The sequence below is a fragment of the Elephas maximus genome, chromosome X (genome assembly GCF_024166365.1).
Source record: "Elephas maximus indicus isolate mEleMax1 chromosome X, mEleMax1 primary haplotype, whole genome shotgun sequence".
Lineage (NCBI taxonomy): Eukaryota > Metazoa > Chordata > Mammalia > Proboscidea > Elephantidae > Elephas > Elephas maximus.
Window position 1 is genome coordinate 165346077 of NC_064846.1, and position 12736 is coordinate 165358812.

Here is a 12736-nt window from a genome sequence, read left to right on the forward strand (position 1 = left end):
AGTAGGAATTGACTCAACGGCTCCTAATAACAACAATATCAGGTACTGGTAATCCTTACTTAGCTGTGCAACTGTACACTTGTGTAAAATATACAATATTCACAGAAACTGGCATGTTATTTGGCAGCTGTTTGTGGTCTGATAATACCTATAAAAAACCCATTGCCATCGAGTTGATTTCAACTCACTACAGAATCCTATTAATGAGAAAAACACAATAAGAAGTTAAAATGGTTTCTTTCCACTCTTGGCTTCAATTTTAAAATATTTAACTATTTCAAAATATTTTAGACTCATTATTCAAAGGATTAACAAGAACAAAATAGCTAAGTGTTTCAAAAATAGAGGAGCTCCTTAGTAATTAAAACATTCATTATAATGTAATAGGAGGCCTCGGCTGATAGAGCTTTGGCAGTGCTGGCTTCTGGGTAATGAAATCCAGGTGTAATACCTACTGCAGTCACAGCTGCTGTTCCCCATTTTACCCAAGCCCTCAGTCTCAATGCCTGGAGCAGTCCAATAAGACAAAGAGAAACAACATTACTTTCTTGAGTATTTATGCCTTCCCCTTTTCCCTTTCAGATAACACCAGCAATATCATAAACATAGTTGCCATGGAAACAATAGCAACAACATACAAAACACAGTTGGGTTTTTGAGGACTTTACAGCTGTGACCGCAAATAAGAATAGTGAGTATTTTCCAAGTGTGGCCTAAATGAAGTGGTCATTGGATCCTGCCCTGACTAAAAGGTGTCATATAACTTGCTTTCACCTGTATCCTGAAAGAAATTAATCCATGTACAGGGATAAAGACTATCATATTCATGACAGATTATCCATGGTGACCTGATCGTAGTAGTCAATTAAGCCTTGGCATAGTCTCAATTGTATGATGAGTAAGATGTCTACGGCGATCCCTTCCTTTCTTCATTCACTTGTTGATTTATTCCTCCAAAGAATATTTGTTGACCATCACTGCATGCCAAACCTATACTAGATGCTGGCCACACAAAGATGAATAAGACACCAATGTCTTGCCTAGGTCCCTGGGTGGCACAAACGGTTTGCACTTGACTACTAACCTAAAGGTTTTGGTCTTGTTATAGAACATATTACTCCACGCTAAGAAATGCATGATGACCTTATTTGTGCATGTATATCTGTGTCCTACTTAAAAAAAAAAATTGATATATGAAAACCTAAACTTCTGAGAGATAAATGAGGAAATAATTTTTCTGGTCTCCAGAAAAAACCTTCATGAAGTAATTCACCTCTGGCTTGTTTCAAATAGCAAATTCAGTCAGGGCATTTAAGAATGATCAATCATTGATCACTTGACTAAGGAATTGGAGGGAGTCTAAAGCAGTGGTTCTCAACTCTGGTTGCACATTTGAGGTACACACCAGACCCATTGCCATTGAGTCAATTCCAACTCATAATGACCCTGTAGGACAGAGTAGAACTGCCCTATAGCGTTTCCACAGCTGTAATCTTTACAGAAACAGACTGCCACGTGTTTCTCCCATGGAATGGCTGGTGGGTTCGAACTGCCAACCTTTCGGTTAGCAGCTGAGCACTTAACCACGATGCCACCAGGGCTCCTTTACTAATGCCCAGACCTCATTTAATTGAATAACAATCTCTAGAAGTTGGAGTTGGGCATCAGTACTTTTAAAGCTTTCCAGGATTAATCTCAATGCGCATCCAGAGTTGAGAATCCCTTCTCTACAGCAGAGGTTGGAAAACTATGGTCTATGGGCTAAATCTGGATCATTGCCTGATTGATTCTGTAAATAAAGCATTACTGGAAAGCAGCCACTTCCGTTCGTGTATGCATTGTCTATGGCCGCTTTTGCACGACAATCTCAGAGACGAGTAACTGCGACCACCACAGAGTTGAGTAGTTATAGCACAGCTGAGTAGTCGCAACAAAGACCATACGGGGCACAAAGATGAAAATATTTACTATCTGGCTTTTTATGGAAGAAGTTTGATGACCTCTGGTCTGAAGAAAGAAAAGACACTTAAAAATTTTTAAATGTCCAGTTAATTATCTGCAGCTTTTTTCAGAAATGTAAATAAAGTAGCCTTTAAAAGTATTCTGAAAGTCAATGAGAAAAGATGGATTCTATTTAATAAAATTACATTTTCATGCAATTTTCAAAAGCAAGCATGGCAGTTATTAAGCTCTTGACTCTCAGTTTCAAAGCCACCCTTCCATACTCGGCTCTGTGATACTGGGGACAATAGTCTGCTTTGCCAGCTGCTCTTTGGTTTTGTTGTTGTTAAGTGCCACAGAGTCAGTTCCGAGTCATAGCGACCCTATGTACAACAGAAGGAGACACTGCCCAGTCCTGTGCTATCCTCACTATTGTTATTCTTGAGAGCATTGTTGCAGCCACTATGTCAGTCCATCTCATTGAGGGTCTTCCCCTTTTTCGCTGATCTTCTACCTTACCAAGCATTATGTCCTCCAGGGACTGATTCCTCCTGATAACATGTCTAAATTCAGGTGGAATATACTCAAGGTTGTACTTTGGTTCTGGTGGGCTTGTTCTAATTTTCTTCAGTTCTTTGGTAGATTCTGTCAATCGGGGAAACTAGAGGAAAGTTGCAAGTGTGGCGGAAGAAGAAGAGATGTTCCTTCCTGTTTGCTTTTGTTTCTGTCAACATCATCCCAGCAACACTTCTTCACTCGGGCAGTGACAATTTATTCCAGCAGCAACAGTTGATTCCAGTTTACAATTCTCCTAACACTCTCAAGAACAGTTGCATAGTGCACCCACAGAAACACTGCTCCTTTTCTTAAAGGTCTGGGTCCCCAACCTATGGGCTCCTTCTCCAAACTCAGAGACACCAGTGCCAGCCAAGCAGGGCCACCTCCTCCAAAGACCTGAGTCCCACCTCTGTGGGCCCCCTCCTTCAAGCTTCTAAGTTTTAATAATGCCAACTTCTCTTTTTTTGCCCAGCCCTAGAGGTGATAAAGTTTCCTACAGCTGCTACTTCCATGATACCTTAATGATTCCTTTTTGCCTTTTTAGTTTCCAAAGCTAGGAATATTTTTTATATTCAGTTCTCTCTGTTAATGTTACTGGTATGGATTCTATCTCCTGTGTGTTTGAAAGTTTTTGCCTACTAAAGGTCTAAGAAATCATAAGTTATTATTGTACCCTGTACTGTATCCCATAGTGATTGATGGATTCAAAATGTTGTGTGGGAAACGGAATGCTAAATTTGAAGACATTATGCTCTGTCTAATATAAGCTACCTACTTTTTTGTTAATAATGTCTTATTTATGCACTACATAAAAGAATGGGCTTTGCCACTGTGCATAATATGGATCACGACTTCAGAGGAAATGCCTCTTTTACTCTCTCCTGTTGGGAATTAATGAATAAGAATACACGGCATGTTTATAACAGTACATGCAAATATGCAACTTGGGGACTCTGGGGAACATCTCACCCATCCTGGTCATCCCCAAAAGATGCAGGTCACACAGAACATAAGTGAGTCAGATAACTTCTACCTACTCACTGAACCCAAAATATAACAGATTATTTCCTCCTTGCAAATAAGCTGAAAACTAGAGTTTATTACAACAAAGTTGTTGTTGTTGTTGTTAGGTACCATCGAGTCAATTCCAACTCATAGCGACCCTATGCACAACAGAATGAAACACTGCCCAGTCCTGCACCATCCTTACAATCGTTGTTATGCTTGAGCCCATTGTTGCAGCCACTGTGTCAATCCATACATTCCAGGTTCCGATTATTAATGAATGTTTGCAGCTGTTTCTTCTCTTTTTGAATTGTGCCACATCAGCAAATGAAGGTCCCGAAAGCTTAACTCCATCCACATCATTAAGGTTGACTCTACTTTGAGGAGGCAGCTCCTCCCCAGTCGTCTTTTGAGTGCCTTCCAACCTGAGGGGCTCATCTTCCAGCGCTATATCAGACAGTGTTCTGCTGCTATTCATAAGGTTTTCACAGGCTAATTCTTTTCAAAAGTAGATTGCCAGGTCCTTCTTCCTAGTCGATAGAACCAAAAAAAAAAAAAAAAAGACAAGTGAGCTAAAGACAAACCCATCAGTGGCTTTTGTTCTTTTGTTTGATCTATGATTTGGTTTCTAACGTTCATGTTCTAAACTGATTTATGTATACATGTTTGTTTTCATTTCTTAGTTAAGTTTCCTTTTAGAAAATGGCTGAATTGAATACAAAGTAGCAAGCAAAAATCAACCAGTTGCTGTCAAGTCGATTTCAACTCATGGCGACCCCATGTGTGTTGGAGTAGAACTGTACTACATAGGGTTTTCAGTGGCTAATTTTTCCAGAAGTAGATCATCAGGCCGTTCCTCAGAGGGGCCTCTGAGTGGATTCAAACTGCCAAGCTTTCGGTTAGCACTTGAGCACTTAACTGTTTGCAGCACTCAGGGACTCGATGAATATAAAGTAAAAGGATGCAATTGAACACTGGTTTTGTAGTACAGAGCGGGGGTAAGCAAATGATAGCCCAAGGACCACATCCAGCCTGCCACCTGTTTCTGTAAATAACGTTTTATTGCAACAGAGCCACGCCCATTTGTTTACATATTGTCTATGGCCGTGTTCCCTGCAATAACAAAACTTGCGACTGACTTTCTGGCCCTTTACAGGAGACGTTTGCTGATTCCTAACATGGAGATGAGATGCAGGCATCTGCAGAAACACAGTGGGGTGCAACCCATTACTGTGCAGGCCACAGAGCCCAGGGGGAGCTCTGGTTCTCGAACTTTCCCATGGCAGCTGTGTGCTCATGTTAGAATGCCCTGCCAGCTCCTCTGCACCTATCAATCCCCTACTCAGCTTTGAAGACCCTGTGTACATTCCTCTGTATCACTCAAAGTCTCCTGACTAGCTGGTGGGAGTCATGTCTCACCCTTCCACCACCCGTTTGTCTCCAACTGAATCTTAGGCCCTTTTAGAACTAGGATGGAGTGTTGTTCATTCATCCCTTGCACAGAGCAGCTAATTAGTGATTATGGGTTGATCAATTGCCCTGATCCAGAGGGACCTATAAGAGCTATCCCAGGGCCGAGGTATTTGTTTACTTTAGAAAAAGGCATCTGAGCTATTATCACCTGCTGTTGTGCATCCCATACTTCATGAACTGCCTTCAAATCACTGCCACCAAAATAGAGCTGGTAATCACTGGATAAAAGACTGGACTGTTCAGAAGTGAAGAATAGGGAAGGAGGTTCTTCGTCTTTGTAGCCCTCGTATTCCTACATATGCCTTGTGCTAAAATGAACAAACTAGATCCATGAATAAGTAGGCAGAGAGAGAAGATAGATACACAGACAGACAGCTAGACAGATAGATACATAGATAAAATTGTCAAGGTTCTAAAGCATCCTAAAGACAGTTTTACCTGTCCCAAATGACTTCTGTTTTATTGAGAATTTTCTCCTTAATAATGCAATATAATCCATCTTAAGTGCTATAATTTCAGATAGCATTAATACTGAGAGTTAAAACCAAATACGACATAAATACAATATATTTTGTAACACTTAATCTTCTTCAAAGATTAAGAAAAACAGGGGAGAAAGAAGAAAAAGAATACAATTTATGCAATTTTGTCAAGTAGAGAGAGTCTTGAAGCACCAAGGAATAGTCCCACTAAACGATAATCATGAGCGGGCTCTTTCAAGTATTAATCCAGAACTCTGAGCAGCAGCCAGCCCTCGATGCCCCATGCCACTGCATTGAGGCTCTGCCTGTTGTCACTTGTTTTTCACCCTTCTGTAACCTCTTAGGATTTGTTTCTCCAAAATCTTATCAACCATCTCTTGAGTTCAATTGCCTGTGGTGTGCCCGTCGCCAGAGGTTCAATGCCTAAAGGCTCCTGTGAAAAAAGTACAGGCAGGGGCCTCTGTGATTCTTCTTCCTATTAAAAAAAAAAATGCCATTGCCATAGTGTTGATTCCAACTCCTAACGACCCTATAGGACAGAGTAGAACTGCCCCGTAAAGTTTCCAATGCTGTAATCTGCAGAAGCCAACTACCGCATCTTTCTCCTGCGGAGAGGCTGGTGGGTTCAAACTGCTGATCATTCAGTTAGCAGGTGAGTGCTTAACTACTGCACCACCAGGGCTCCTCTTCTTCCTATAAACCCATTGCCATCAAGTTGATTCCAACTCATACCAGACTGTTGGAAAAACAAGGAAATGAACAGGGAAGCTATTGGTAGTAGTTTTTTTTTTTTTAATACAAAGTTCCTAGTCTAAAAGTAAGTTTGCCATGGCTGTTCAGGTAGTGCCTAGTTTTAAACAAGCCTTCAGTAAGTATTTAGCCTACAAATAAAATAATATTCAAACATGCCTGTGGGTGTGCATACACATAAATTGTTGTTAGTTGTTTTTGTTAGGTGCCATCGAGTCGCTTCTGACTCATAGCGACTTTATGTACCCATACACCTATTGCCATCAAGTTGATTCCAATTCATAATGCCCCTATAGGATGGAGTAGAACTGCCGCATAGTGTTTCCAAAGAGTGGCTGGTGGATTCAAACTGCCAACCTTTTGGTTAGCAGCCGAGCACCAGCAGGGCTCTGCCTTATGTAAAACAGAACAAAATACTGCCTGGTCCTGCTCCATCTTCACAATCGTTGTTGTATCTGAGCCCATTGCTGCAGCCACTGTGTTGATCCATCTCCTTGAGGGTCTTCATCTTTTTCGCTGACCCTCTTCTTTGCCAGGCATGATGTCCTTCTCCGGGGACTGGTCCCTCCTGATAACATGCGCGAAGTATGTAAGACGAAGTCTTGCCATCCTAGATTCTAAGGAGCATTCTAGCTGTACTTCTTCCAAGACAGATTTGTTCATTCTTCTGGAAATTCATGCTATATTCAATATTCTCCACCAACACCATAGTTCAAATGCATCTGTTCTTCTTCAGTCTTCTTATTTGTTGTCCAGCTTTTGCATGCATATGAGACGGTTGAAAATGCCATGACTTGGGTCAGGTACGCTTTGGTCCTCAAAGTGACATCTTCACTTTTTAACACTTTAAAGAGGTCTTTTGCAGCAGATTTGCCCAATGCAATATGTTCTTTGATTTCTTGACTGCTGTTTCCACGGGTGTTGATTGTGGATCCAAGTAAGATGAAATCCTTGACAACCTCAGTATTTTCTCTATCATGATGTTGCTTATTGGTCCAGTTGTGAGGATTTTTGCTTTCTCTATGTTGAAGTGTAATCCATACTGAAGGCTGTGGTCTTTGGTCTTCATCAGTAAGTGCTTCAAGTCCTCTTCACTTTCAACAACCACCGTTGAAAGACGAGCATGCCTATGCCATTTTATCTTTAGAGGCACTGGCTTTGGCACAGAATGCAAGCATGAGTTCTTGGCTTCTGGTTCTCACCTTGGCTACACATTGGAATCACCTGGGCCCAAGCTTCTGCTGTAATTGGTCTGGAGTGTGGCCTGAGCATCAGGATTTTTCAAAGTTCCTCAGGTGACTCTATTGTACAATCAAGCAGGGTGACCAAACATCCTGGTGTGCTCAGGACTGAGGGGGTTCCTGGAACTGAGGAGGACCTGGGATATCAGACTTTCGGTGCTAAAACATGGAAAGTCCCAGGAAAACAGGGACTAGTTGGTCACCCTAACCGCTGCTCTAAGGGATGTGTGTTTGATGTGGGGAAGGGGAATGTGAGTAGCACGTGTGTTTCAGCAATGGTAATGTTGGCAACAGAGCCAGTTACGTACTACAGAATCACAGAAGGCGTCTAAAATAGATTTATGTCAGATGGCATGTTCCAAATTGTAGCGTGTGCAATTTCTTGCAAGGGCCAATATTTTTCCTATTTCCTTCTTCTTCTGACTTTTGCAAGTATGATCTTGTTCCTGAATGTATACTCTCTTTACTTAATTTTAAAAAAAAGTCTGTACCAACTAAATTGACTCCCATTCACCTGTGTTTTGGAATGATGAGTCCTTTCCTTTCCGTTGGTCAATGGTAGTTGACAGTTGCCGATATTTCAGTCAAGGAGATTGCACCATATCCTTCAGGAGTCTGTCTCATCCAGGTTTAGACAAACTTCAATGGCAATTGGCTCTTGGCAGTGACCCCTCATCTAGCTCACTTTCTCTGGAGGAGTCACCAAGTAAGCGGTGCATGGTCCTTCTCTTCGTGAATCTCCTAGGAAAGACTGGGAGAGAAGGGTCAGTGAAGAAAACACAAATATCATCAGAAAAATACCTCTCTTTTGTGTCTAAATGATGATTCTTTCAAAAGACCTACAAAAGCAAGAGATTGATTCCAACTCAACCCCAATATGGTAAAACTATGGGGGCTGCAGAAGGTTGAGGACAGGAGGAACTGTCAGGCCAGACCTCTTCTGACCATTGGCAGAGAAATAAGCTTGCTGGCAAACAGGGTCCTTCTTCCCCAGCCGTAAAATGTATACACTCTTAGAAGAGATCTCCATTGCAGGAACACTCAATCCTTCAATATCATTCAAACAGCTTTCCTTTTAGTCTTGTGGAGTGAGAAAAACAAGCCCTCGCATATTGTTATAAGGTTGCTCTTTTCCAAGCTTGAATCTACATTTCTATGAGTATTCTTTCTAGGACTCATTTTGTAATCTCTTCATCTTGGTGCCTCTCCTGCAAGCCTGCTTATGGGCTTTTAGGCCCTAAAATAGTAAAATGAGACAAGAGATGAAGCACATCTTCCGGAATGAACAGTGCTGAGGTAGTGGCAAGGGTTAGCTGCCATGTCCTATGTGCTATTTCTGGTTGACGATGCTGTAGCTTTATATAGAGATAGATAGATACTCAATCCATGCTCCCCAGCTCATCAACAACACTATTTGACTTTATATAAAACTGCTAAAGTTTGTCTAAAGTTACTAAGTATGATGTTGAACCTGAGTTAGCTTCCTGGGCTTCTTACATCAGCGAGTTGCGTCACTTTGCATAGCAATCAAAGAAAAGGATCTTGCTCGTGGGTAGGATAAAGAAGAATGAAAATTAAAAAGTCTCAAGGTTTTAGATTAGTTTACCTTCAGGTCTGTAACTTCAGGAAATGGCTGACAAGGAGTAGAGGAAGCAGGGAGTCTTTAAGCTGTGCCCAGCATCTGCACAGGGTGAATTGTGTCATACCTGAGCAGAGGAAACTTTCTGGATCTTGATTCAGAGCAGGGGGCTGGTGTAAGCCAGGCTCCAGGGGAGAGAAGCAGCATCAGCCTGGCAGCTTGTCAGTACCACTGAGCATCACCGCCTGCATCAGCGTGGAAGAGCCCCCAGGACAGCAGGAAGACGAGGAAAATCCAAAGAAAGCAGCACAAATAAGAAATAAACAGAGGAGCGAATCTAATTAAAATAGAGTAACTCAATTGCATTGAGGATATTTTTAGAAGCAACATGCTAGCATTTCATCCCCCCAAACACCCACTGCTATCACCAATATATTACAAATCTCTAGGTGCCTTCTCAAGATTGGACTTGGGCCAAATCTCGCCTGCTCTTCTTAGAATAGGAACAGAATGTGCTGTGTCTGCTATTTGAAATCTTGTTTTTTTTTTTTCTTCTTCTTCTTCTTTTCCGTAGAGCTGAAGTCAGGGCGTATGATGTCACAGCTGTGGGCCAGGTAGGCTTCCATTTTGTTGTTACTTTTTCCACCTCCATTTATTCTCATTTTTTATTTCTGGGCCACCAAAAACACAGAATTCAGCACATTGATACAATGAAATATATATGTGTATGTTGGCTGGGAAGAATCTGAATCTGATTTTGCTAGTTCTTCCTGGAGACCATTTTATGAAGGAATAGAAGCTGTAATTAAATGTTCTTCCCACTTACCGCAATTTAATTAAAAATACTAAAGTTATCGATTTTTAAAACCATTAAAAGGCGCCTTTGCTGCTGGTTCCAGGCAGTTGCTGGCAGACCATTCGCTCAGAGTATAATTTTCCATTTCTGCCAGTACAATGAAACCCTGTATTAAATACTTTCTCACTGTGGGCAGATTGGTTTACAGTTGAAGCAAGCAGGGATTTATAATCCCTTGCTGCTATTTGCTTGCCCTTCAATTCCGATTCTGCCAACACCACACAGATTTATCTCCTTGGCTTTGAAGGGATTTTTGGATTTGGGGTTGTTTCATTTCACAGGCTGAAGTGGGCTCAACACAAGAGACCGCACCAACCAAGTGGAGTATGGAAGGACTGAACACCCTCAGTTTGCTCAGGATCGTACGTAAGTCAAGACAGGTGAGGACGGAAGAAATGTTACCATCAGGCTGCTTGAGCGTCCTTATGGCATGGCAGCTGGCATCCCCTAGGGTGAGTGACCCAGTAGGGAAGTTGAGGAGGAAGCCACAGTGCCTTGTGTAACCTAGTCTCAGAAAGCACACACCATCACATCTGCCACATACCTTTCGTTAGATGTGAGTCACTAGATCCAGCCCACACATAAGGACAGGCAAAGTAAGTTCCATCTTTTGAAGGGAGAATGTCAGAGAATTTGTGTACGTATTTTAAAACCACCAAATTGTTGTTGGTGGTGGTGCCATCGAGTTGATTTTCAACTCATAGTGATCCCACGTGACAGAGTAGAACTAGGCTGTAATCTTTAGGCAGAAAGCCAGGTCTTTCTTCTGTGGAGCTGCTGGGTGGATTCAAACTGCCAACCTTTTGGTTAGCAGCCGAGTGCTTAACTGTTGCACCACCAGGGCTCTGAAAACCACCATACACTTGCTTTTTCCTCTATCTAGCTTCTTCCTTCTATAAAAGTTCAAATATCTCACCCCTCTCCTTTAGCAGGCCTTGACTCAAATGTCACTTCAATAAAGAGATCTTTCCTGACCCCTTCCATCTAAAATACTGTCCAAGTGCCTCTCTACATTATTACTCCACTTTACTTTTCTTCAAAGTACTATCATCACCTGACATTATATTCTACATCCATCTGTCTCTTTGTAGTCTGTCTCTCCCACTAGAATGGAAGCTCTGCAAAGGCAAAGGATTTTGTCCCTTGTTCACCACTGTATCTCCAGTGTCTGGAACACAGTGATTTTTCAACTATTCATTATTGACTGGATAAAGTCCTTCATTGCCTCATTTAGTAAACATTTATTGAAGACCCATTATTGGCAAAAAGGCAACAGGCCATGGGGAAAGGAGTTTGCAGTGGGAGAGAGGATGGGAAAATTACTAAAACAGGAGTATTAATAGGTGCTGCTTGAAGAAAGTGTTCTAGAGTTAATGAGAAACATTGGTTTAAACAAAATTGAACATGTTTTACCATCCCACAGCTTCTCAAATCTTTTACTATGCTAATGGGCCATGTAAATCCCCAAACAGAGAAATATAATAGGCTGGACTAGCACAATTTATTTGATTATGGACTTTCTTTTTCATTGAACCCAGACAGAAGAATTAGCCTGGAAGAGAAGAGTCCTTGAGACAGAAGGGGTAGACGGACTATAAATATAAATTTGGAGCAGTGAGAAGGATGTAATGATCAGGAGGAGGGAGAATTAGGGAGTTCAGGTGTGTGTTCTGGATATTCTACAGAACGTAAGAGACAAGGTCAATTGCTCAGAGTGAGGGAGACAGGAGTGCTACTGAGACCCCGAGAAGTTGGAAAAATGCCTGCAAAAGCAACAAAGGAAATATAAATAAACTAACGGCAGAGCTACTGCATGGGCTGAGCAGTGACCACAGAGGATAAGTGTGGAGCAGTCCCAGCCAATCCAGTTTCATGACTTTCTCCACCCCAATGGCCAGTGGCATGTGAGTGGAGAAAGCAAGTAAAAACAGTAACCCAAGGGCTTGAATTGACCTGACATAATTCCCATAAGTTCGAACAGAAAAGAAATTCTAAAACTCGAGAAGGAAGCGCTGAAAGAATACATCCAGAGTGGAAGTGGGGAAAAGGACAAGCAAGGTCCAAATCAGCCATGAAGAAGGCAGAAGGGGAAGAGACCACATGCCAGCTCAAAGGTGGGGAGTAGGTGAGAGGAAGTTAGAGATATGGCTGATGAAGACATCAGGCTCCAAGAAGGCAAGGTGTGGATTCAAGGTCATGCACACTGAGCTGTTCTGGTCCATGGTGAGATCCAGTTTGGGAATACACTCAAGGATGGCTGCAGTGGAGGGAAAGTGAAGGTGCTAAAAGGAACTGCTTGCAAATTTCCCTGGTTCCTCATACATCTATTATCTTCTGATGTCCATGAAGTGCAGGGACCTGTTCTCTTCATCTTTGAGTCTTTGGCTTGGAGCTCTTCTCCTGGCATATAGTGGGACCGTCAGAATTTGTATGGCTGGATGGACAAAAGCCTGCATGAATAAATAGGTAGCCACACAGGTATGAAAATTGCCAAGGGTGTTGGCAAGACAGTGATGGCAAATGTGCAAATGTGACTGATGAAGTACAACCAGCCTGCCCATGTCATGATGTCTTCATTTACGGAGCCATGTTGAAAAACTGAGTCATTTTCATATCACTGCTTTCTGAATGCTGATGTCTTGACTTAAAGGACTGAATTCCTAACCACAGTTCCTAGCCCATTTTTTCATGTCTTTCTCAATTTCTGTTCTCCTTCTTGTGGAAACCTCCTTGACTTAGGATGAACCTATAGCTTTCAGAACTGCTTTGGTCTCTTAGTGCCTGCCCTGACTGGCTAATTCTCCATCCTGGGAAATCAGGGAAAGGTTCGTGCTTAATACTAGGGATTTAG